Source organism: Musa acuminata, chromosome BXJ2-9, assembly GCF_036884655.1.
Source record: "Musa acuminata AAA Group cultivar baxijiao chromosome BXJ2-9, Cavendish_Baxijiao_AAA, whole genome shotgun sequence".
Classification (NCBI taxonomy): Eukaryota; Viridiplantae; Streptophyta; class Magnoliopsida; order Zingiberales; family Musaceae; genus Musa; species Musa acuminata.
The window spans coordinates 48,197,510-48,220,427 of NC_088346.1; the positions used below are offsets into that span (position 1 = coordinate 48,197,510).

The window sequence follows — 22,918 nt, forward strand, 5'->3', positions numbered from 1 at the left end:
CCTCCTCTCCCTACCTATTTTCTTTCTCTGATACTGTTTGGTGTATGATGACTAATATATATACAGCAGTGGGAGAGGGAAGGAGTGTCGAAGAGAAGAAAGCAGCATTCAACCAACTGCAGCTGCTGCCATTTTGCGTTTGGCCTTATTTAACGTGATGGAAGGGAGGTAAGGCTCTCGAACACTGATATTATACCATAATGTATCCTGCACTTTGTGTGTTAATATAATGCAGGGATAGAGATAGAGAGAGGAGCCAATGGGAGCACACTTCCTCGGTTGATGGGCTATCTTCCACGTGGCATGATGTCGATGAGTGGTGGGTTGGGAAATAGCATATGGCAGGCGTGGTCTACGTTGCAGGCCATGGATGTGGATGAGGGAGACGTCATCATCTATTGCATGCAGCAGCTACTGCAACACCAACACCACCGATGAGCCTGAGATTCTTCATGTCATGAGCGTGGTCCGGGGGATGTGAAGGGCCACATTACCAACAAGAAGGTAAGACGCTGAATCACTGATAGAGAAGTAACCTCTCGTTGCTTTGTTCATCTCACCAGCTCATATGGAGTGAGTGAGACCTGGGGAACCAAAGCTACCACCTTTCTGCGATGGTTGCTCGATGCTACCTGAAGATGGCTTATCTTTTTGGTGCTGGCTCAGGGAAGAGTCAGGTAACGGTCAGCAGCAGTTGCTGCCGTCTTTGTGTTTCACTAATATAGTATTGCTTAAAGATGTGGTTTTCAGTTCATGAAGCTTTCATTCTGATGCTGTTGAAGAAAATGTTCCAAGGTAACCCACCTTGTTTTGTGTGTGCATTGCATCTGCTTTAGGTGATTGTGGCATGAAATCAGTGATCATAGTCAATGTCCAAAAGTAGGGTCTATTGATTAGTGCACCACTTGCACCTGGATTTCATTAGTGTATCCAAAGCATCTTCATTTGTTTAGTCGCCATAGTTCTACACATAAACATGCTTCCATGTTCGTTTCTGAAAGAGTTAGCTTATGTGCATCAGACAAATAACTTTAAACAAGTACTTTGGACGGCCACCATTATTATTATTATTATTCTTCTTCTTCTTTTCAGCACACCCTTCTGCCATATATATTAAACAGTACCACCACCACCTTATCTAAGTGCCATAAACCTGGTGGTGGTTGTGTGGTGGTATGTGAATACGCTAACCCTATCGTACTGTGTATCAGAACAGGGACTACTCACCAGACAGTTTGGATGTTTGCAGGGGAACCCCATAAGAAGTTAGAAGGTATGACACTCTTAAAATACTAGGTTTTTGGACTGATGCATACATGTAAAGAATGGGTTATTTAAGTTTCTCTTCCTTCAAAGCAGTCCTCCCCAGTGTCAAGATCCCCCTTCATTTGGTCCACATGCCCACTACGTGCCATTAAGAGGCCATGTGGAGTGTCGGATTTCTCACACAGACCTATCTCTTCTTATTCAAACAAAAACCAAGAGGAGATGATGACCTAAGGTACCTACCTCTTCTTCTGAATTCCACTAATTTAGCTATCTAGATATCAGGATTAAAATATCTTAAGCATATGAAAGTTGCTTTGTTGAACTACAAGCAAGCTGGTGATCTTTCTGGACCCTCCTTTTGTCATACATGTCCTGTTGGCTGAATACAGTCAGGTGCCATTTGTCATCTTTTGAAGACTATAATTCAGACCATGCTTAGATACATTTCTGGTTGGCTCCACTTCTTACATTCAGTACTCAATCTGATGCCTTTGGATCAAGCGACTCAGGTCCCTGAAAACTTCTCACTAGATGATATGGATTATCCTTGAAATGTAGTATTTCTCAGCACAGTTATACTACGGTTTGGAAGAGTACAAAGACATCACCATTAAAAATTAGGCAAACTTGGAATTCCAATAGGCAAATATGAAATGTTCTCACTACACCAATATTATTTGCTTTCTTAGATTAAATGCAACACAAGAACCAACTGTGCCATGTTTCAGATAATGGCTTTTTGTTGAGATGGACCCTTCAGGCCTTCATTCTCTGAGACAGTAGTAGCAATGCCTGTCCACAACCCTCTCCCTTTCTCGTCTCCTTGTCTGGGTTTCTTTGACCGAGACAAGACTCATGATTTCGGACAGGACTCATGATTTCGGTGCTCCATAATGCATTCATTTCAGTAAGTAGCGGTACTTTGTGCACTTTGAAGCTCCATTATTGCAGGCTTGCAGCTACCACCACAAAGATTTCAAGTGCAAGAGCTGGACTTTTGGAATGCGGAAAGCTTTAAAACTTGTTATCAACTACTTGAAAAGGTAAACACAGCATCCATTAAACTTTTCCAGATCTCTCATTGGGAGCAACACTAATTTTTTTGGTTTAATTTGTCATAATCTGACTACATGATTAAAATAGTTGGACCACAGACAACAGTACCATTCACTGTTCTGGTTGATAAATCAACTTCATTTCTACATCACTAAATTCCATCCACATTCTCATACATGAAAATGATGAAGATTTGGAATGAAAGACAACTGCAAGAACACATAATAGATGAAGATTAGCTTGTCAACCTTTGAAATTGATTCCATTATGTTTGGGTTCATGCAGTAGTAAATGGTTTCAAACATGTAAATTTCTATGTTGTTTCTCTTTGTTACCTCACAGCACCTGTAACCTGCTGAATGATGAACTTAGGGAGCACCATATGTAAAATGTCAATTAATGGATCATTTATTTCTAAATGTCAGATAAATTAGTTTGTTCTTCCTTTTTTCTGTGATTGCTTGAGACTAAAAAATGAATCATAAAAGAAACAAAATAATCATGGTCTGACATTAATGCTAAACCTTCCCTCAATCCAGATTTTTCTACTTTTGACCAAAAGCATTAAGGCACAAGGTTGTTCAGCTGACACCAAAGTGCAACAAATAATGGAACTTATTCTGACAAGCTTATGATGCTTAGACATTCCTTTTGTGTAAACACTCAACTACTTGAAAGATTGCTGTGAGCTAGAGGTTAATGGAAAGAATTGTTTCCATCCAGGAATTAGGTAAATCTGAAGAACAAATCAGGTTCTCAGCCTTCAGCTGAAGCTTAATCAAAGTCAAACCACTTGACAACATAATCAACTCCAAAAGAACAGCTATGGGCCCTGGCACAAAGGTTTGGCAGGATCTGATACCCTTGACCCCATATTTGTGGACTTGATCTTGATATCACAATTGAGCTGCTCAAAAGTTTATTTTGAACTCAAGTTGTGTTAGGTCACATTGATGCAACATAAACTTAAAAATGCAATTTTATGGTCAACAGGAGAGGCTATGTTTGTATGTAGACATGCTTTTCTCTATCACTAACACAATTGCCAGACTAGTGGAAGAACACAAGTTGAAGAATTAAAGCAATCACAAAAAGACTATTTCATGGCAGCCCAGCAGCACAAATGTTGGATTCCTCAGCTGGCTTGGATCTGACAGCCTGCAAAAACATGCCTAAACATCAGTAATCTACATGTCAATAAAAGGCATCATGTTCTTCTTTATGGGACATATTGATTAAGAACATACAAGTAATGAATCCTCTATGCAAAGAAAAATAGGGACAGAAAGGAAAACTATAATCAACAGGACAAAAAGAATTGTCCACAGGAGAACATAACTCAGACTTCAGACCATCAGCATGTAGACTTAAAGCAGCTTTCAAGTAAATGGATGTCAGAACAAGTGCAAACTATGATCACTGGCCTGCTTGGAAGCAATGAGATGATGCACAATTCATGTACATGTTGAAAGATAACATGGCAAAAGCTTGAAACCTTTGCTTGGTGTTGAAGGCAAATTCCCAAAACAGGACAGCTGACAAGACAGCTCTACTCCATCTTACACGCCCTATCATGTTCGAAATGAGGATTCCTTGCCACATGCGATACTATGTCACATGTTATGCTTATGTGACATGCTTTATCAGAAATTATCTGTGTTTTTGGGCTATTTTTCTCAATCGCTTAAATGCAACATAATATGTTTAAAATCTAATTATTCATGCATATCATTATCATCATCTTGGCATAGTCAAACAGCTAATGGTGCATAGTAAATAAAGAAGCATTACTCTAATAGGATGAGTTCATGCCCTAATAAAAAATATAGAGAACTCATATTATACTTGGAGTGGTATCCCTCACCCATATTCTCTAGACGAAGGAACGATCCAACTGTCATATTTGAAAAACCACTAATCTCCGAATGGAATCATTCTCTAGTATATTGGCCCTTCTTTAGTTGATAAGGATCATTTAGATCCTTTTATTATATTGGAATCATACATCATTTTATAACACATCATCATATCATCAATTCAATCAATTAGGTATACAACCATAAAATAGTAGATCATATACTAGGAGGATAATATAGGGGATTCTATCCAATGGGTGCTACTTGCTATACGATGAACCCAAAACTCCTATTGTGTGAGATTTAATTACGCAAGATCTCGTATTCAACCTAAGTAGGTTATTCATCTATTTATCAATCATGCATCGAGTATAAGCTATAGGTCAAAGATTAAGTGCTTATGGAATAAGATAACTCGAAGGAAAAATACATTATGTACATAGTGCAAGATGAATATAAGATAGTGTGCATACGATATAAGATATGTCCATAAAGTATGTACATATCTTATGACTAAATATGTCATCTTATGGTATTAGATGAATATAAATGTGTACATAAAGTGCTTGTCATAGACAACTAAGTTTATGTACAAAAAGTACACTGAATCTATCGTATGCACACTATGATCATGTATATGATTAAGTGCTTATGGTATAAGATGACTCCGAGGGAAAAATACGATGCAGCTCCATGCGAGCATATAGGTCATGTACATGTGGTTGGGATCGACCTTGTCGTTGGTCATACATCTTGTAGTAGGCTACACTCTAAAATTAATTTTAGACATTATAATTTTACATAGAAAAGTGTAGAGGATATGGCATGAGAAACACCATACACCAAGGAAACAATCAGTGCATGGATGACAGTAGCATGCTAAGGTACATGACGATGACTTGTTTGGGGTCAGACACATTGCTATTTACTCGACTAAAGCCGTAGCAAACCTACAGTAGTACCAACGTGTGATCTAAAGGGTTAAAAGCTACCATAATAAGTCAGCTGGATAGTTTTCAGAATGTCTATCTTTGCATGCAAGAAACCTTAAACCTAACCACAGCTTCCGCTATGCAAAGGGTCATGTCTACTGAGTGACACCCTTCTGGGATACTTATCTTAGATCCTTTATTCTTATCAATAAAAAAATAGACTTCGTAAGGACTATACAAATAAGAAGAGATGATGATATGTGATCTTATAGAGAGATTATAAATCTTCTCTTATCTTCTTTTATTCCTAATCCATCTTCTCTCGTATCAACATGTGTGTATGGTCGTACGATGGGATGAACCATCGACGACACTCAATCACCAACGCACCGACGAGGCATTCCATCGGTGAGGAACCAGTGTGATCTTCGATAGGCCACATAAGGATAGCTATCCCATCATGAGTGACAAGTAACACGTTGGTGTGTAGGCGATAAACGATCGTTGCACCACCAACCCATGCACATGGACGCGATGGAACCAATAGCAACTACAAGAGACGCTACGAGGGCGAAAAGTTATGATTATTTGTAAAATTATATTTGCCATTATAATTTTTTTTTATTTCAACTTGTGTCCTTTTGATAATTGTACCCTTTAAGAATCAAATTTTTTTTATATATCCTAATAAAATTATAGTTTTATGCTTCAAAATTTAAAAAAATTTATTTATATCCTCAATTATAAAATTAATTAATTTGATTTATTTTAATCAAATGCTTTAGTCAAACTTAATCAATACTATATTTTAACTATGGATTTAGATTCGATCAATTAAGTTTTGATCGAAACCGAAGAAAAATCAAATTTTGATCAATTTTTTAATTGATCAATTTTAATCTTAACGAGCCTTTTTAGATAGGTGAATGGTTGGCCCAAATCTATGAGCCTAATTTGGATAGCCCAATTTTAGGCTTGCCCAATTAAATAAGATTGACCGATCTAATTTAAGGTTCCATGTGAAATTTTTAAAAAAATATAAATTATGATTTTCTTTGATAGTTTTCTCACATGACATATTGATAAAATTTTTATGTGATAAATAAATATCTAATTATTATTCTCGTATATTTGTTTGATTATTCACATAATATGTTTGAAATTATGAATAATATTTATTTTTCACGTAAAGACATGATTTATGTTTATTATAGTTATCATATGAGTTTTGTTTTATACTGATTAATGCTCAACAATTATTACTGTTATTATTATTATTATTAAATAATAATAATAAAAAATTAATTATGGTATGATTTCTTAGAAGATAACTTTGATGGGAGAAACTCCCCTAATTATTTATCTTACGCCCTCTACTCTGGCCTATAAAAGATATGCATATATGTGGATATACAAATACGTAGATAAGATGATATAAGGATATGTAATATCGAGAGATTATATATCTTCTTTCATCTTCCTTTAGTCATGTGAATCAATTAATAAGATATTATATATGTTCTTTCATCTCCTTTTGTCCCTAATCCATATCTCATAGTGGTCTTATAATTTTCCTTATAGATCGACATCGTTATAATTTTTGGATTCGTGCACTCATAGATCAGAGCTTTTTGAATAACATCGAAAAGTATGTATCGTAAATTTAATATATTATTTTTTATTTCAAATTTTAGCATTAAAATTTTTTACATAACAAAAACATAGGAATGATTTTTATGCTGACAATGTCATGTGCTATTACTTTTTTTTTTTTTTTGTACATTACATATCTATTATATGTTATCAAGCATCCAGTTAGACTTCCCCTAACTCATCTTTCTCCTTACCACAGCCGACCTTTTTGTTTTCACCCTTTCTTCTCTTTGTTTTCTTTCTACCGAGGGTGAGCAAACAATCAAAGTGATCATTAAGAGCATTACAGTACACATGCACGATATGATCATTTGATAGTATTGGTATAAACTACAGATTAGCCAAGATCTAATTTATCCTTCATCGAAGAATCTATTAATGAGATTACCGAATCATAATCTTCTCATGCTTATCATAATGAGTTTTTGACTTGAAAATTAAATAAGATTCTAGCATGTCATAGAGTCAAATAAGAAAGATTGGATGATTTCACCACTAACCTCGCTCCAATGATAGCTTAAGAGGGAGATCATGGTGTCTTTATAGGACATGACCCTGATCTAATTAGGAGTCATAATCTAATTAATTTAACTTAATTTACACTCCTAATTCAATTAAGATTTTATTTAAATTTTTGCCTCCACTTTTAATCAAAATATATTCCGAACCTAATTAGAAGGGATATCATGTCTAAGTTGAATTACCAAAATGTTCACAATAAACTTTAACCTAGATTTAAATACAAAATTCTCAAATTCTAGCAATCAATTGCATTATGTAAGAGATCAATGTCAAAAAGATTTCCAGGTCAAATACATATGAAAATGATCCATACAGTTAACCAAAAGAATATTTGCATTTTTTTTACAAATTACATTTTGCAAGGATCAAACATCTTGGTCTTGCAATCAATGATATTTGGATTGGACAACCTATATAGATGGGGCATTATATAGATTGTGCTCGTCACGAATGTTTTGATTATTGAGAAGTTTGAATGCCACTGGGAACTAATTACAGGTTCCAAAACAATCATTACAATCCATTATATTTCTTGAACCATGAGATCCATGAAATTGGTAGTATTCGGATTTAATCAGTACAAGGTTTTGAAAGGACCGGAAGGAAGCACAGGAGAGCCAAGCCAGAAACTCACCAGCCTGATTATATCATATGGTTCTCCTTCTCTTTAGATGCTTTCTTACGCAACCCCTGGGAAATAAGACCTCTGATCTCCTTGTTGGTGCTCACAGATTCATCAGCTCTGATGGAATTCCTATCCACGAATGGAGGATTATTATCTAGGGCCATAGAATCCATTGCTCGAGGCAGTCTTAGGGGAACATCCTCCCTGATGGTTGTAGCTTCATTGTTTTGTAGCATCGAGGGCGGAGAAGGTCCAGTTGGAACAAGCTGAAATGTTGATTTACGCCATTTTCTCCTCCTGCCTGGTTTCATTGCATTTCGGTTCATCTGGTTGACAACGCTAAAATTAGTACTTCGGAGGCATTATGTATGATTGAAACATGAAAGATAGCACTCGAGAGAATGCATGAACTTGCACACTTGTTTGCAGATTTCACACCTGGAGTTAACTACCAAATAATCTTTAGGAAGCCTAGTAGCAGTAACTCACGATAAAACATAAAATGATACCTGATATTCTTTTATTGTCTGTTGAAATGATAAAAATACAAGTACAAAAGAATGACAGCTCTTGTCCTTCTACTTGATAAACAATAGTCTTTGATAGGAATCCAAAGAATCTGAGTAGATAACATGTGCATAAAATGAGATTTTCTTATAGAAGATAAACTCATCATCGTTAATATTTCATACATTAATATCCATGTTTCTAGACACACTACAGATAAACCAAAATATTTAATAGGATTCATATCTCGTACATTAATACCCATGTTTTCAGACACCACAGACAACCAAAATATTTAATAGGTTTCTGATGGAGAATATTAAAGACAGAAGAAATCAAAGAAAGCCTTCTTACAGTCGAAGTGCCTAATACTGTCTAAGAAGAAAAGTAAAGAAAATAGAGACAGATAAGCAATAATTTGGACAGAAGAATAAGTTCACAAATAAGTATGATTTTGTAAATATAATAAATCTGGATAAGTGAATTGTGTTTACTGCCATTATTTTAAGAAAATTAAGTTCATTAGATAAAAAAGTGTCAAGCTTATTGTTTCAAACAAGCAGAAATATTATATTGGGTCGAGACAAAATGGAAAATAACGTTAGTTATTACTCGAGTGCAAACACAAGGATTAGTTATGGGCCATCCTAACCAAAGAAAGAAATTTGAAGAAACATACATACCGCAGTATTCCCAATATTAGATAAGGGCTTTCTTGGTTGTACATCATTCTCTACAGTTTTCTTGCTCAGTGCACTCTGCAGAAGCATTGTGCCCTCAGATACCAATTTTCTATTCACATCATCCGCATGATCTAACGAAGAATGACTTCCACCACTTCCTGCTGCTTCTGAGTTGGTTATTTCATCCATATCAGTATTAATCAATCCACCTTTTCTGTTAGTACATTTTGAAGGAATACATCCACAATTAGTGCTGCAACCACTGCCAAGAGCTAGGCACTCACATCTCATGGTCTTACAAGATGATCCCTTTGAACAAGAGCAGCAATGATCAAGCCCATCCTTTTCAACCTTGATCCTTCCCTTTTCATTTGGTACCTCCGACAATAAGTTCTCCACAGTATGACTTTCTTCTGTTGTAGACTTTCCATTTTGATGGTTTCTAAATCGCTTCTTTATGTTCTTTTTTCCAGATTGTACCCAGTCTTCATCATTCAAATCAGAATGAGACTCCTCTGATGCCTCATCATCTGACTTGAACACATCTGACATGTCAGATTCTGATGTATCCATATCATCTAGATTATCAACACCTTGACTGGAACACTGGGTTTCTCTTGGATCCTTTGCCAAATAAGACATTTTTTCAGACAAGAAAAATTATGTAAAAGGACAGCTTATTAGATTAAAGAAAAGTGCATCAATACTAATAGCCATAACATGTTAGAATAAGATTACAAAATCTGCTAGGCAAATGCAGGGTGCCATATAATTTCAATATAACTTTGACAATAGAAAAAGGAGTAAATGACAATGTCAACCATGTTAATTTAAACTTTCTCAACAATTACTAATAGGAGACAAGCATCATAAATGAAAAACCACTGGAAAATACCATAACACCGCAAAACAAGTGACAGATGAGAGCTGTTCAGTAGAAGCAAGCACCTTATGCATAGCATTGGAAGGTCCATCTTCCTCATAAACACAGATATCAGTTCCAGAACTTCCAGCAGGATCCTCATTACGTCTCTTGGCAGTTAACCTCTATTTACATCATAAAAATGAAAATGTCATCAAACATGGAAACAATCTATGAAGGACTTGAAGTCGTGAATCAGAAAGCCTAAACATCAACAATAAACAAAAATATATTAACAAAAAGCCAGTCCAATCTATAAAGTGAACAAAAGTTCACCTTAAGAGATTCGGGAACTATACAATATTAAATGTACAAGCGAAATTTCTGATTGTCTGGTGTGGGGAAAAGCTTACTCTAAAAACTTAGCCATGCCAAAGGTTTATATAAATCAGCATAAGCTAACTTCTTCCATGTAATGCTTGTCATCCAAGCATTCCTAAGTTGCACAAAAAAAACTTACACCAACTAGAAAAAAATGTTATATAAACAAAGTGCATTGTTCACCAATAAAAAGAAATAACTTATTAACCTGCAAATTCTGGTTACGTGCTTCCATCAATTGTTCTTCCAATTGTCTCTTTGAGATATTGAGTGCCACCAACTTGTTCTTGAGTTCAGTTATCTCAGAATCCTGTTCTCTGCATTTCACTTCTTTATCATGCAAGTGGCACCTACAGAAGAGCCGATACATTTGGTAAGCAAAGGTGGTTTATGTCTTTGAATAGCTTGCATAGTAAACAACACCTGACTGGATCTAACTAACATATGACACATGCATTAGCATTCAGTTTTCCTCTTACAAAGATTTTGCATCGAATTCATATTATGTTAATCAGTGTACTACAGACACTTGAGTACCTTGATGATGATGCCAAATTAAACAAATAGTTCATTAAATTTTTTGCTTCGCAAGTGATCTGACTTGATTCCATCGTCCTCTGCCACTAAAAACTCGTTCACGCTCCTCAGCTTCTGACAATTGTGAAGCCATGGAAACCAAGGCACCAGATGAAGTTTTCAACATAGTTTCAAGAGCTAAAATTCTTGAATTTCGGGCACTTGGAGACATTGTCTGAGGACTTTCACTAAGATGCGCAATTAAGTCAGGTTAAATTCAAGTACAAAAATTAGGAAAATTAAGTACAAGGTCATATACAACTAACCAAAACAGACCTTATAATTTTCCGCTTAAGCATTTCAGATTCTTCCTTAAGCCTTGATACCTCTTTAGCCATGGCAGCTCTCCTGCACAAAGAAAAATAAATAGAAGTTAATGATGACGGTGAACTACAAATTACATCTTACAGCTTATCTAGTTTCAGGTTAACTTAAATGAATGAGAAAGTTTAACCAAACGACAGACAAAGAACTTAAACCAAACTTCTGACAAATTCCAGGAGTAAAATTTGAATTCTTCTTGGTTAGAGACCAACCTTGTCAAAGCCAAATGTTAGATTCTCCAAAAAAGACATATATATACACATATAATGTATATATATAATGTGTGTGTGTGTGTGTGTGTGTGTGTATATATATATATATATATACACACACACACACACACACACACACACACACACATTATATATATACATTATATGTGTATATATATATATATATATATATATATATATATATATATATATATATATATATATATATATATATATATATATATACATATACATATATGTATGTATGTATGTATGTACATGTATATGTATATGTGTGTGTGTATATATATATATCTGTGTGTGTGTGTGTGCGCGCGCACGCCAGCTCCGCACTACTCATATCCCTTCTTTTGTCTCTCTTCTCTTACGATCTCACCCAGTTCACCTAATTATTTAGTAGTTTCTCGTTAAAAAAAATATTGAAAACCTACTGTCTTCATTAATAGTTGGCACACCTACAAAATTATTGGGTGATGGTAATTCTGGTCGGTTGCCCAAATTCAAATGACAACAGGACCACTGAGAACAACAGTGTCTGGTGGGCTCTCAAGATGGACAGTTATGGAGCTACAACTAATTGGAGAGGATCAAAATTATGAACAAAAGCAGTGTCTTTTCTTGAACTCAACCGACGTAAAATGATGTTGTTTCTTATCAAGCAAAATCATATAAGCTTCTGGTTTTCAGTATAAACAGACTCTATTTCTTCATATCAGCAATCTACACCATATTTTGCAGCCTCTTCTTTTCTCAGGACTACAAAAAACCCATAATGAATAGCATCATAAACCCTGGCTGTACTTTTGAAACCAAAAGTAAATCAGCAGTAAATAAGTGCAACATCTGAACTTATTAGCTTATGGATTTGACATACTAACCATGATGCAGATGCAGGATGAGCATAAAAATAAAATAATATAGGACTCGAGCCTTACTCTTGCATCTGCCTGTCATACTCCGATCTTACTTCATGAACCCTTAATGTTACTTCAAGTTCGTGCTCTATAGCATGCACCAATGCCTTCACCAAAACAATATGTAAGAGCTCATGAATATAGCATCAAATTAGTGTTATTAGAAGGCTGCACATTACGAATGATAGAAAGACCATTAACTTCCACAAAAGAGGGGGAAAAAAGAAAGAAAGAGATAACACCTTATTCTTCTATTATATATTACCTGAATACCTGGACCATTTGCATTGCCAGTTGCTGAATATGATAATGAGAAGAGTTCAGTCAGATAAGAAATAGACAAGAAATGGTAATAACAGTTCGTGAATGGACAAACCTACCAGATGCCTCACGAGAGGACTTCTTCACTTCAAGTAGCTCCTTGAGTCTTTTAGTTGCCAAAGCAGCTTCTTCAGTCTTTCTTTGCAAGACCTTCCAGTGGTTACAAATAACTTCGAATTTTTTACTTAAATAAGAAAACTAAATTCATGAATCACTAATAAATGTGCACCATTACCATTTTTTGCCTCTGATTCAAAGCCAAGAGCTTGTGCATTTCATATTCATTCCTTCGACCTTCTTTCTTAAGCTAGTTAAAGATCACATTAGATTTTGTCAACAAAGACATTATATGGCAAAATCTATCAGAATAAATAGCTTACTAAGCTCCAGTAGTTTGAAATAAGACCATCATAGAGAATATATATATATATATATATATATAGAGAGAGAGAGAGAGAGAGAGAGAGAGAGAGAGAAAAGAACATTGGCAATGTCATGTTCAAGATGTAGATATTAATAATATATAGTCAAACAAGAAAAAGAAAATGAAATGTACTATGTTCAAAAAACTAGAAGACATGTTTCTTTCAATGCCCGTGCAGTAGAGGGAAGAAAAATATCCTAGAACCTACAATCATCAGTATTAACAAGAGCATCACAAGAAAAAAGGAACACAATTTAAGGTATCAAGAAAATTGATGGAAGAAACATTAGCAGATTGTTCAAACTTCTCTTGCTGTTTAAGCTTTAGACAACACAGAGGAATGATTGCAAAGTTGAAGCGTCTCCAATGTCTATGTTGAACTCAACATATATGACATTCTCACAGGACAATATTAAAAAGGTCTTCTGAGCGAAACAAATCATGAAAAATTTTCTAATCCATTCCTTCAAATATAATAAGAACCATAGACTCTCATTTAAACAGACAAGACATAGGACAGAACAGACTACACAAAAAAACAAACTGATAATATCCTAGTTTGTTGTTCTAAGTGTAATCCAACAATAGGGAAGATGTTTACTCCCAGATGACAACATTACAAAATAAAGTAATTCGCCACATGTACAAAATTATTTGGAGCAGAAACACCATGTAGCTCGTGGATAAGAAATTTACCAGCTACACAAAGTCAGGCATTTAAATACATTAAAAGATTTCAGCTCATCACAGCTCAAGCAATCAGCTGGAAAATGCATTCCACTTAAATACTTTTCTATACAGTATATTTCTCTTCCGAGGAAGTGAATAATTTATGCCAGGAAGAATCTGCCTGACAAACCAAATGTAGCAAGCTCAACAAAATTGGAGATAAAATGCATCAAAATCCAGAAAGTACCTGAAGAACTTCTTTTTCTCGTGAAGCCTTCCAAGACCTAAACTGTTCAGAATCTTGCTTCATTTTATGTTGCAATTGAACCTATTTAATCAATCCAATAAAAATTAGCATTCAATTTATTTGGAATATATTTGTGCAGCTTACATGTATCAGAAACAGACCTTTTGAGACTTTATCCTCTGAATTTCTTCCTGTAACCTTTTAGATGCTTCATCACTCTTCTGCTTTTGCCTCAGCAACTGAGCTTGTGCCTCTTGCTTCTTCTTCAACTCAGATACCTTCATATGTTATTTAGATTGACGCATAAGTAACTGAATGAACCGCTCACAAGTAATCTACCAACAGCAAACCTGAGTTTCAAGCATGTTCAGTTTTTGAATATAGTCTGCCTTCAGCTTTTCAGCACTCTCATCAGAAGTATATGACAGACTTGAAAGGTTGAACCGAAGATCTTCAATCTCCTTCTGCGATTACAAAAAGTGTATGAAAAGGCATGATAAAAGCCTACCAAGTAAAAAATAAAATTTTACCATCAATAATTTCTTTTCCTGCTCCAGCTCCAATAATTTCTTCTCATAATGTTGTTTAAGAAATGCTGTATCAGATTTTGCAAATTGCTTCATTTCCGCCTTCAATGAGAAAAAAAAAAGCTAACAGGCATGAGAACTTTACCCGTCTTAACAATCTTTTAGAAGCAAGAATCAGAACTAGAGATTGTCAAGAATACTTGAACCAAGGTACTCACAGAAGTTGCAAATACATTACAACGTTAGTAAACTAGATTTGGAACATAAAAGATACAGAAACCTTGACTCTGCTGGCTATGATCATCCATTCACTTAAAGTAAAAAACTTGAGATATATAAAAAAAAAGGTTACTTTTCCTCATAATCTAATGTAAATATTGCATTCAAAATAATTAACAATAAGAATAGAGATTTATTTCTCAGATTCTTCATAATACTAAGTCTTCCTGCACATATGATGTTTGAAAAATGTATGCTTAGCAGCTAAATTGTAGGACTTAAAAGAACATTGTGAAGTCCATCATAATAATTACACAATCATCAACATTGGCATCATCAAATTATGTACCTCCTTTTGTTCCAGCCGTTTGTCCAACTCCCGAAGCTCCTTATCAATTTGATCTTGTAACATGGAGTGTTCCCTCTCTTTTTCATCTTCTTCCACTTCCACTGCAGCATTTGTGACAGAGAAAATTAACTATGCTGAAATCCTAGACTTAGAGTAAATGATATGAGCAAAAACATATTTTGGTAGAAACAACATTATTCTTCTATACCTAATATTCCATTTTAGTCATAAAAAGTAGTTCCATGAATTTTTTTTTTATACAAATGCAATTGCACAACCAGTCCACCAGGTAGCAGTAAATATAAATAAAACAAAATATATAATGCCAGTCCAGGTATAGAACGGAACTGCTTCTTCGACAAATAATTCTGGCATTCTTATGCATCAGCAAATGGTATAAAAAATAACAATAGTATTTTTGTCGTAGGAAAATTGAATTTCAAACACATCTAAAAGACTAAAACAAAGATCCAATCATTTTAACATCACCCACAAGCTTGTGAAAGTATTCCCTCTCCATCAGATAACTCGTAGAAATATCTAAGGAATCAAGCTCTTTACTAGAAAGATTCAGAATGATCTTTAATCCATCATTTATCCAATACTCGGAAATCTTGTTCATTAGACTGCATTGATGTCAACATATGCATATAAAGTACAGTCATATGACCACATCACATAGGGCTTTTATGGCCTCTATATGGGGTTTGGCTTCATATTGCCATCCTATGAGGGACCACATATATGGTCACATATGTCTATGGAGCCACCTACATGATCTGGTAAGACTGCATATACAGCCACAACATATTCACATATAGGTATACTGCTATGCCAGATATGCAGTCCATGTATGCAAGAATATGCAGCCATCATATGTGCTATACATTTTTTCACTTGTGCTATTAATACTTCTGCTTAATAAAAATTGTATTACCTGTTAATATTATCTTAGGAGTATCGAACATGTTCATTATAATACTGCAATCTCATATATTTTTGTGTCTACCTTACAACTTATCACTCAATGTCATTCCGCATTTTAATCACATACACCTTTGATTATCTTTTCTTGAATGATTTAAAATCTACTGTATATGCTTCTACATATCCACTTACATACCACATTTTCACAATGCAGTACCTTGATCACCTGCATACCACTTTTTAAATCAATGCATCTATACCTCATTTTAAAGAAAAAAAAATGTATAGTACAATTGGACAGATTAAATAAACAGTGTTTAATAACACAAGGAACATCAGCGGCAAACAATTAGAGAACCATGCTAAAAGTTTATTTGTTGGAACCTGATGTTACTGTGTTTAACATGTAAAAATCTGATGAGGATGGTATTCAGCTACTTAACTGGAAAAATCAAGAGTCCTCTCAATGCAACCTGAGGCCATATCAACCAAAGCAGGGCAATTCATCAAATAATTTCCACAAGGACGAGAAGAACTTCGAACCCGTAGTAACTCTGCTTCCAACTCTTGGATCTTTTTTATATAACCATTTGTAAGATCTAAGTCCTGTTCAAACACATTTTGCATTAATTTAAGCAGGATGTCGAACATTTAACAATATAATCACTAGAAACTTTCATTGTGGACCTTAATTTTTTCCATTTCATCAATCTCATCCCAGGACGTTCCACTACGGGCTGATTCGATCTTCAAAATCAACTTATCTTTTTCCACCTGATCAAATGATGTGCATTTCCATGAGATAACAGAATACAAGCACCTCAACTTATAAACTGAAGACGCAACAGATCAGTATCTGCTGTGTATGTCTCAATATTATGATATCCTACTGAAAGAGTTCAATTTCAATTTCCAGATAGCATAATATTTGTTTGAACATGCAACTTGAAAAACCTTGAGCATTCATTGATATTATAAAATCTATCACAATTGCAGTCGTAGGTTTCACAATCCTAATTTCACAATTTTTTATAACTACAAATATAATAAATAGAATCCACTGGTCACCTGTGCATCAAAAGCACATTGTTTTAAGTGCTCACAGATATCTTGGCGCTCCTTTAGCTCCTGACGGAGATCAGCATTGCTTGCTTCAAGCAATGATATTTTATGCCGGAGAACCTAAAAGAGATCATTATTATTTCTATGGACAATTAGGCAGTATCAATAAGATTTTGTACCTGAAGTTCCTCAAAAGGCGCACCTCCACCACGACAAAACTGTAATTCGGCCTGCAATTGCTCTAATTGACTACGCATTCTTTGCATCTCAGCAGCCACTGGGTCACGGTTTATCTATAATTTGATAAATGCAGTGAATTATTATTTCCAGTGACTATGCAGTTTAAATTGACAAATTTTTTACGCTTATGAGGAAGCATACCACTGCTTTGTTCTGGATATTGCGTGCACGATTGGCATATTTAAGAGTATTAATGGTCTCTTCTGCATTTGAATCAGCAGGGCTAATGCAAGCTATCCACAGATATAATTAACGGCAGATCAGATGCAAAGGAACACAAAAAAAACTTTAACCGAAAAGGAAAAGGACAATTTGGATACTCACCTATCATAACTGTTTTGCTATTACCACCAAGAGAATCCTACAGATCAGCGACCAATAAGAACCCACAAGAAGGCTTTCATAGACACGCATTAATACACACATTCATATATCCTAAATGAAAACTTGGATAATGAGTATCAATATCTCAACTTGAAAGTTGGAACATCATAGACTCCTAAGCTTATTGAAGCCTGTTCACTAGTATGCTTGATGTTAACTTTAGCAAACATAATGAAGATGATAAATCTTAAACAAAGACAAGCAACTGTCATGTCATCTACTGTTTCCCAGTGTTCAACTATAGGTGAAGTAGAACAAATCATGAAACAGAGCCACAACTATATAAATACAAAAAAAGTCCACATACTAATAGAAGTAATTTTATTCTACTTTCTAAGGTTCAATCATCATAGCCGCTCAGAGTTCGCAAAGCATTCCAACTGATTACCATAATTTCTTTAAACAGCTCCCACAATTTATTCAAGACTAGGGCAAACTCTAGATTAATATGACTATTTACCAAAACTAATATAACGAGAAAGGTCGTTGAGAAACCATGAACTATTCCAAAGTCAGAATCCCTCACTCAACAAAAATATCATTCACCTAGTAGTCACTGAAGAAGGAAAACAAAAGGCTAAAGTTTCATGCCTGCAAGAGACGAGTCAACTTGCTATCACGATATGGGACATGTCCCCCATCTTTTCGCTTTTTCTCATCTCCAAGTGCACTGATAACGTTGCCAAGAGCTAACAAACCCCTGTTAATGTGTATGCCTGTGTAGGATGTTACATAGTTAATCACCCACAACCATTGGCTAAAAATTAAAATGAGAAATCATCAGCAAAGAGTAATTTTCCATCACCTTCTTTCAGTCGGATTCCATCAGCTCCAGTTCGTTTTGCACGTTCAGAACCAGCAAGATCCACTAGGTGAAACTTTGCAAACAATATGTCCTCCCCAGCTACTTCATTGTTACCCATCCCACTACAAGATCCATTATTGGCTTTCTTTTGCTCCACATATATTGTGAAAATGGCATGTGAACGACTACATAACAGAAACACAGCAAAAGGAAAAATAATATAAAATTGTATATAAAACAAATAGGAGCAATAGGATAAAGATTTCAACATAAATCCATAAGGAACACAATGTCCCTAACAACCAACCAGGTCCTCGATGAGCTTACGACTACATGAGAAGTTCAAGATAAATGTATGTATGTATGTATGTAGTTTAATCGCTTCCATACATTCAGCCACGAATTTCCTATTATTTTATTCCTGATAAGGTATCATAAGATGAACAACTATTGATGTGCTAGTCCAAATGGCACCATGTATTATGGAATTACATTATAATGATTGGCTCTTGAATAAAAGTAGTAATTTCTAGAAAAATTTTCTTATGCTATTGGGTATCTTATAAAACATCAAGATGAATGTTGGCAAGCAATGTTGAAATGATATGTTAAAATCATCTTACAACATGCGAAGCTTAGATGAGAATCTCAAAAGGTAGGACCTCTAAGCAAAGCACACAAGAATATGAAGTCATCCTCCTCATAATGTTCTACTGCTAATTCATTGCATCAAGCATAAAATTGCCACCACAAGTTGACAAAGAAGCATGAACCATGCATGGATGACGAAGGAAAAAATCATCACCCTATTTACAAATTTCAGATGGATTAATGGAAATCCTATGAAGTTGTACATGACTAGATTCACCAAAGCAATGCTTAAGTCAATTATTATAGTTCTTGACGGTATATAGATTTTGTCAACCAAGAGGTAAGACAAACTATACAGCATTGCTTCGAAAATCATCTGATATTTAAATTTTTAAAAAATGCATATTGGATGTGTCAACTAATATTTGCAAATTGGTATTAAGTATGGATTGTTGTACCAAGCATACTGTATCGGCTGACCCGTATGCCATTATGGGTCTTGTACCATCCCAATGGTGCACTGATACAATTTTGGCAATATTACTGGCTTGTACCAGCCAGTACAGTCTCATGCATAACACAAGTCCAACCAAGAATGGTCTGACTGATACATGAAATGGAAATGATTGGTCATAAAGTTGTTTAATAAAATCCAACCTTGATTGATTATTCATATTTGTACTTCCGGTTGCACGGCAAATGGACCCACGAGTTAGATAAGATGCCATCTCCTCCTTCGACTTCACTTCAGCTTCAGTAACACCAGCAAGGGTTATCCCACCATTTGCTGTCTCTCTAATTTGTATCGGAGCTCTAGGCACTGCTGGTTTGACTACAGAAGTACCATCAGTTCGAGATTGTGGATCTAACAAATCAAAGACTTCCTCCTTAAATATCTGCATAGTGAAAAATAAAATTTTAGAAAATAATTCGGTGAGAAGACTAATCAGGCATCTTCCCTATTTGAAGAAAGCACTGCAAATGAGGTGCAACAGGTCACAATATTACGTGAAACCAAATAAACCAATACTGTTTTTTGTTCGTAATTGGTAGACAAATCATGGCTGAGACTGGTGCAAGGTCAAGTTAACCAATACATGGAGGAGAAATCAAATGGTGAAAGAAAAGGACCAACTCTGACATACCTCAATAAAAGATACTCGAACTAAAAATTCTGTTGTGTCCTTCATGGCATCAATCTTTCTAAATATCATGTCCATTACTTCTGGTATAATACCCCCACTATCACCTTCGCCTGTATAGTTAGTTCCCATTGTGTAGGTCTTGCCTGAACCTGTCTGTAGACAAAACAATCAAATCACATGTTAGAACAATGTGAAGAAACATCAAAAATGGATCAAAAGTGAAATTAGATATATAACAAACTACCTGTCCATATGCAAAAATGGTGGCGTTATATCCATGAAATAGTGCATCAATCAAAGGTAGAACACACTCTTCAAAAATGGAGGAATAGAGAGATCCTGAACTCCCATAAACATGATCGAATGTAAATGCATGTGCTCCTATATGAACCTGTATGTTGCACATAGTAGGATCAGCAGTTATTGATGTTATCATGAAACTTGATCATACAATCCTAAAGAAGCTCTGCTGCTAGGATTCAAAATTAGGATTAGAATCAGCGCCAGTTAAAACCACCTCTACCTAGTGGAAAAGGTGAAACCTTTATCGGAAGCGTAGCACAGACCAACTAAAAAGAACATAGAGGGAGGAGGACCACCATTAGAAAACCACAAAATATTCTGGAAATACAGCGGTCTATCACGAAGTAACTTATTCACCACCAGAACTTGGGGGAAAAAAACACATCCTTCATATTTTTCTCAGGCAATGACACAAACAAACAAAAAAAACAATAGAACTTTTTCTCTCGCAAGGACGTAAAGTTCATGGTTTGCGAAATCAAGACCTGGGGTTCCCCAGGAACGACGGTGACGCAATCGGTGCAGCCCATGAGGAGCTCCGTGGTGACGAGCGGCCGGACGTTGACGGCTACCTTGACGCAGTCCTTGTGCAACGCCTTGGCCTCCTCCGAGCTCTCCATCATTGGCAGGATCACGAGCCAAGAAACCTCGAACACCTACGAGCGAAGAGGCAGGATCTCAGACCAGAAGAGGAACCACAGGGACGAAAACGTTAGGGGTTGATCGTCACCTTCGAAGGAGTGGGAGAAGAGGGGGAATGAGACTGGGAATTAGGGCTTCGCGTGTTCGCCCCTCTTCACTTCCCGACCGGAATGTAAGAGCGAACGCTTAACGAATTCGAAAATTAGGACCGGAACGGGCGGCAGGTCAGTAGTCGGTCTCCATTTAGTTCGTGTTCGAAGGAACCAAATGACGATAATGCCCGTATGACGAATTAATATTTAATTGACGTTTTCCCACTAAATGCAAATTCAAATGAGATGAAATTATCTCAATGCCCATCGAATGAGGATTTGCTTATATGCATGCTTGAGGGCGGTATGGTAATTTGAAAAATCATGTGTTATTCTTTAAACTAATAAATTATTTTTTAGGTTCTTCACATCAAATCGATGGAGGAATTATTAATAGGAAGGTATTGAAGAACATAAGGAGGAGAATTCTAAAAACAAAGTATGTTGCTCATATGTTTTGTCATTAAAACTAAATAAAATATAATCCCATAGTAGTAATCATCATTTATTTTATTGCTTGTTTTGAAATATAAAAGCAAAAAAAAAAAAAACTCTTTGCACTCTCCATACGCTAAAATTCTAGTTTCATCCATCATGCCAAAATAGATCATGACAAATTTTCAAGAAATTTCTATGCATGTAGATACTTTGTTCACTATTTTTTAATACTCCAGCATGTTGTTCTATGAGTGCAATGGATAGTGTGTGGTGGAGTCTGCAAATTCTGGTTCTCATGAATCACATCCCATTTTTATAAAGACTTTAGAAAGCTATATTAAGTTTATTTTGACTAATTTCATGATTTAAAAAAATACCTCTAGTATAGTTTTGTAGGATTCATTAGCTAAAAAAAAAAAGTTTTGAGAAGAGACTTGATTTTCAAATGTGACAACGATATGATCGAGGATTATTTCTTGTTAGTGAACCTTTACGCCATGGATAAGGTGTCAACACGACTTTGTTCAAATCTCGGATGCACGAGGTTGCCCATGTGGATGCTCGAGTGGTGGAATCGAATGTCGAGTCAAGTTAAGTTTGATCCTTGTCTCTCGAGTGTGGTATTCTCTCTTCGTGAGTGGCCTGCTTTTTCGTCGTCGGGCCCCTACACACAGGCCGAGGTCGGGAGGGGAGATTTCTTGACGTCGATCAGGGGGTTGGTTTTTATACCTACGAATGAGGGTCGATCGTATTTGATCTATTAACGACGATCAACTTCTCGGATGACCGACTTGTACCTCCTGTGTGAGCACCGATCGACCTACATGGATCTGCAATGCACGACACTATTCCAATCTTTTCGGAGTAACTTTGTGCTGTACGCTCGTCGTCTCATATGACCTCGGACGTCGTCGACACAATGCATTGAGGCTCCACGTTAGCACTAACATGACTGCTAATTGTTACCATAAGAGTTGTACCAGAATATATCTTATCATTTCCAACACTAATAATTTATCTTCTAAATGCGACGTCTAATCTTTCAATTTTCATTTCTTTCTAAATGCCATTATCTTCTTTCATTTATCTTCTAAATGCCATTATTAACACGTTAAAAATAGATTCGGTGAAATGTTTGAC

General features: G+C 35.6%; 1 pseudogene across 1 annotated transcript; it reads right to left on the bottom strand.

Annotated features, from left to right (window-relative positions):
* Positions 1 to 7,603: 7,603 nt before the first annotated feature.
* LOC103999265 (kinesin-like protein KIN-4C) lies at positions 7,604 to 21,453 on the bottom strand (annotated as a pseudogene). The gene is made up of 28 exons (XR_010491479.1): positions 21,337 to 21,453; positions 21,092 to 21,262; positions 20,548 to 20,694; positions 20,304 to 20,456; positions 19,816 to 20,054; positions 18,568 to 18,752; positions 18,354 to 18,478; positions 17,703 to 17,739; positions 17,520 to 17,611; positions 17,318 to 17,431; positions 17,145 to 17,258; positions 16,764 to 16,850; positions 16,520 to 16,682; positions 15,150 to 15,250; positions 14,585 to 14,683; positions 14,405 to 14,518; positions 14,216 to 14,332; positions 14,055 to 14,135; positions 12,950 to 13,021; positions 12,774 to 12,864; positions 12,659 to 12,690; positions 12,415 to 12,500; positions 11,199 to 11,270; positions 10,884 to 11,110; positions 10,555 to 10,696; positions 10,052 to 10,150; positions 9,104 to 9,727; positions 7,604 to 8,239 (listed from the first exon to the last, which is right to left on the bottom strand). The product of XR_010491479.1 is annotated as a kinesin-like protein KIN-4C (transcript).
* Between the last annotated feature and the right edge of the window lie 1,465 nt (positions 21,454 to 22,918).